The following is a 5230-nucleotide window of genomic DNA, read 5'->3' on the forward strand; positions in this document are numbered from 1 at the left end:
GCAGAAACCCTCTTACTATGTTAGTTCATCTGGGTAAAACCAGATTTGTTATGTACTTTGTTCCAAAGGGAAAATAATGACAATGGTGACTTGAAAATGATTCTGCTCCCTTTGAAAGTATTCATTTTGCTAGAACTATTAGAACATTGGCGTATGCTGTATTGAAAGTAGGAGTATAGTTTTAAAACCCTTTGAACAAAGTGTGTGCATAACCAGTCATGAGATGAAACATCACAATGCATGTTGCTTTTTTAATGTAAATACCCTTAGGTATCATTTAATACTTCAAAAATATTGTGGTTTAGTAAAGTTGATACCTGGTTGTAAATATTATGCCTTTATTTTTGGCTAGAAGAAGAATTATTTTTAGCCTAGATCTAACCATTTTCATATTCTTAACTGACTGAAACAGATTCAAAGAAATATCAAGTGCTATGCATTGAAACTTGTTTTTAAATGTTAATTGGCACTATGTATATTAATGTAAAACAATGTCAATTTACTCAAATTTTCAGTTTGTACTGCCTGGTATGTCTGTGTAAGAAAAAAATTTTTGTTTATTCTCACAATTTCAGGTTATTTATATTTGATGTTTTGTAAAACTCAAATAATGATTATATTGTACTTATGGACCATATAAATGACATCTGCGTACTTGTTAAAAAAAAGAATGAATGGATAAAGAAACAGATATATGCATACAATGGAATATTACTCAGCATTAAAAGAGAATAAAATTATGGCATTTGCAGGTAAATGAATGAAGTTGGAGAATATCATGCTAAGTGAAGTAAATCAATCCCCAAAACCAAATGTTTTTTTTCTGATAAGTGGATGCTAATCCATAATGTGGGGGGTCCATGGGAAAAATAGGGGAACTTTGGGAAAACAGGAGGAGGTGTGGGGAGGGGGCATGGGGGCAGGAAAGATGGTGGAATGAGATAGACATCATCACCTTAGGTACTTGTATGCCTGCACATATGGTGCCATGCTACATTTTGTACAACCAGAGAAATGAAAAGTTGTGTTGCAATTGTATATGATGAATCAACTACATTCTACTGTCATATATATCTAATTAGAATAAATAAATAAAATAAAATAATAAAAATATGCCTTAGATATTATCAGAAAACACTTTCAAAAGGATAGTAATAAATTCTTATTTGTTGTGCCTCCTAACATTATTATGAATACTGAAAGATACACTTTTACTTCAGGCATGGATCTGCCCACTTCGGAGTCCCAAACTACAGAATTATTCTGTAATTTTAAAATCATTTTAGAAGTATAATTTTTTTGATATGCCACAAAATGTTGAGATTTCCCAATATTAATCCACTGTTTCTTGAGATGATAGTTTACATCTGCTCTGTGATTTGTATTTAAATTTAATCTAGCAGTATTTTTTGATATAAAGTTCTAACCAACAATATTCAATAATATCACTCAGAAAACTATACTTAACATTGGCTGCATATGAGTATCTGTATTTCAAATAATAAATAAATGTCTAAAAAAATTATTCTTACATAAACTCCCCAATGAGCACTCTAAAATTTTAGTAAATTAAAAGAATTTTTTTATTTGTAGATGTAATTATTAACAATTATTTATAGAACCATTTACACAATAATATGCTTTCTTAGTATATGAAGAATAATTCTAGGTCCATAAGCCTTTATATGCATTTAAAACTATAACAAAGCCACTGGACAAAATGATACTTAAAAAAATGTCAATTACTGTTATTTCATGAAAAGGAAAGATATTAATGATCTAGTTTTAAAATTGCTGATATTTGAATTTTTGACCTGCAAAATGGCAACTTTAAATTTTTATGAGGGAATTCTTACAAGCTGAGCTGAGTTATGAGACTTGGCGTCATGACATTGACTGGATTCAGATGGGTCAGAGTGGAGATATTAATGACAGTGTCTCCTACTCAGACAGCCCCGGACAACACAGTGCAAGTCAGGATTGAATCTTCACTGACTTGTCAAGAAGGGATTCCCTGCTAACTATCTGATTACTCCAGGTGACCAAGTGATTACTCTCATATCAAGAAAGAAAATTAAAAATAAATAAACTAGAAGGTAATTTCTCCTACTTATTCTTGCCTTTCCTGGTTTATTATTGCTTTTTTGTGGGTTTTATTCAGACATTTGTATATAGGCCTGTATACAAGTGGAGAAAAAAATAAATAAAAGGACATCCATTGTGCCAAAATGACAGTCAAGTTATAAATGCAACTCCTCACATGAACTTAATATTTCTTTTAGAAGAAACCTAACAGAATTTTCTTTCTTCTGTCTTGAAATACATTAGGCACTAAACAATGTTGACTCCTATTATACTAACTTCAAATGTTCCAAGTGTTAGAAGCTTTATATTTTTATTAAGGTTGCCATTTACTATAAAATTTTTTTCTGCATTCTGTACTTTAGCCCTCCATTCAGACATTATTTCATCCCTCAATATATTTTGTAAATTTTCCACATTTACATGAGAGTAGATTTTACCAAAATATAGTATCAAATGTATTATTCCTGAGGTTATAAAGTTGACAGTAAAGAAAATATGTACTCCAGAAAAGTGGTTTTAAAATATGTGTTTTTCTTTGCATAGGTTCTGCAAAGAGCTTTATCAGCTTAAACAGGAAAAATTGATCCATTCACCATAATCATAGAACCATAAGAGTAAATTAAATATAATTGAATCCAGGAAGCTTCATTTCTCTTTGATTATTTGTTTTGTATTGTGTTGTGTTGTTTTGTTTTTGCTCTGCTTTGATAGGAGTCTACACTCTTAGTTTGAGAATATTTGTGGTAGGGATCTTTTAAAGAAGAGTAGATAAGTAATCATTATAAAGTTTTATTGCATAACCAGTTATTGTCTAGCAGAACTCAGTGCATCAGGTATCAATCTTAGGGGAGAAAAACATTTCATTGGTTACTAATCCCAGGGGACTAACTTAAACTTGTCTGTCCACTGAATCTCTGGGTAATGGATTCATCAAGGAAAACACAACACCATCAAGCACTGAATTGAACAATTCTTACCTTGGAGAACTGAAAGCACGATCAGGTTCAAGGGTGTGCCCTGGTCTTTAATGGATACCTAGTTTCTCCTGGCATGTAATGCAGGGCAATTTTCCTATAGGTAGCCCTCTCTGAGGGGCAAAGGAAAGACCTCAGCCCTTAGCCCTCTCCATGTCAATTCTGAAAGCTGGGGTGACTGAGGGTCATTGATGCTGAGGCTTAAAGAGAAGAAAGTAACACTAAGTTTGAAACAATAGAAAATATCTTCATAGGATGAAATAATTCTAGCATATGCAATGTGAAGTTTTATCATCTTGATTATGGGAGTGTCCTGGGCTTAAGGTACATTCTTATGTGGCTGATTTGGGATCAAAACACCTGCACATAAGACTCTTTCCTGACAATAATGACGTAGCACAGTCATCTCACAGAAGGGCAGTGGATGCCCTTAAATAAAATTTGGTAGGATATTCAGGTTAACCCCATCATATATGTTCCAAGGAGTATCAAGTATTTTATAACTCATGTAGTTAGGCTTTTGTGGAAAGCAGCAGGATTCTAAAAGATTGAAAAGTGGCTCCTGTGAACCTGGAAAGAAAATGCATGAGTTCTATCTAATAAATATTTATGCACACTTATAAAAATATTGTTGGTCTGTGTCCTATTCTTTTTAAAATTTTGCATAATTTGTCCAAAACTGTTCTATTTTATTCTACAATTGTCCAAAAATCTGAAGCTTCCAAATAAATATATAGAGAGAACATCGTAAATACGCAAAAAAAAAAAAAAAAAAAAAAATCAAAATAACCCTGAAACCCCATTCAAAACAACACAAGACATAGCAACTAATGTATGTTTTTAAACTCTGGGACAATGATGTTCTCATTTTATATGGTACAATATTGAAATAGTCAGTTAAACAGAATAAATTAAAAGAAAAATATAATTTTACATGTATTTTCTCTTAATACAAGTTCTGATTATTTTTAGTATTAGTTAAAATCTTTCTCATTTTCTTTAAAACATTCATACCTATTTTTACTTCATTTTCATCTCTTTGTTTTTTTTTTAAGTTCATGTCAGACAGGTACTGTATCGATGTCATAACAAAGTTTAGAGGGAAGCACATCTCATGCAATAGCGTGAACACCCAATCATCATGCTTAAGAACAAAAGAATTATCATTTTCATCTCTTTCTGATAAAATTGATTTATATTTCATTTAATGTATAAATGTATAATGATGTCTAAATCTTAAGTTGATAATCATTTACATGTAGCTTTCTTTTAATAGGTCACTTTATTTGTTTAAATTGGTTCAGAGGTGATTTTTTTTTTAGAAGTGACTTTTACGTGATCACAACCAGAGAGACTTAATACACCTTAAAAATACAAGAGATATTGTTTCAGGAAATTCTGCAAGTGTGAGAATTACTTTTTTGTTAACTTATTTTATTTTATTTTCACACAAATGGAGCACATTTTTTTCTTTTTTTTTTTTGTTGTACATGATGTAGATTCACACCATTCATGCAATCATACCCATAACTCAATCAATAAATGTGCTAAGGAAATGAGCAGACATTTCACAAAAGAAGATAAACAAATTAATGAAAAAAGTGTTCAACATCTATATCAATTAAAGAAATGCAAATCAAAATTCAGATTTCATCTCACTCCAGTCCAAATGGTAATTATCAAGAATTCAAGCAACAATAAGTACTGAGGAGGATGTGAGGAAAAAGGCACACTGATTCATTGCTGGTGGGAAAGTAGAATGGAGATTCCTTAGAAAACTTGGAATGGAACCACCATTTGACTCAACTATCCCACTACTCGGTCTATACCCAAAAGACTTAAATTCAGAACACTACAAGGGTACAGCTACCTCAATATTTAGAGCAGCTCAATTCACAATAGCTAAACTAGATGTCCTTCAGTAGATGAATGGATATAGAAATTGTGATATATACACATTGAAACATTACTAAGCCTTAAAGAAGATGAAATTATGGCATTTACAGGTAAATGGAATATCATGTTAAGCAAAGTAAGCCAATTCCAAATAATCAAAGGTCAAATGTTTCCTCTGATGGGTGGATGCTGATCCATAATCAGAGGGAAGTCACTGGGGGGCAAGGGAAAAATGGAGGAACTTTGGACTGAGCACAGGGGAGGGAGGGGATGAG

The 5230-nt window shown here is 31.9% G+C and overlaps 1 non-coding gene across 1 annotated transcript; it reads right to left on the reverse strand.

Moving 5' to 3' along the window:
* Nucleotides 1-4118: 4118 nt before the first annotated feature.
* LOC143402689 (small nucleolar RNA U13) lies at nt 4119-4220 on the reverse strand. Its single transcript, XR_013091759.1, has one exon. It is a non-coding gene; the product is annotated as a small nucleolar RNA U13 (small nucleolar RNA).
* Nucleotides 4221-5230: the final 1010 nt, after the last annotated feature.

This window comes from Callospermophilus lateralis, chromosome 6 (assembly GCF_048772815.1).
Source record: "Callospermophilus lateralis isolate mCalLat2 chromosome 6, mCalLat2.hap1, whole genome shotgun sequence".
Classification (NCBI taxonomy): domain Eukaryota; kingdom Metazoa; phylum Chordata; class Mammalia; order Rodentia; family Sciuridae; genus Callospermophilus; species Callospermophilus lateralis.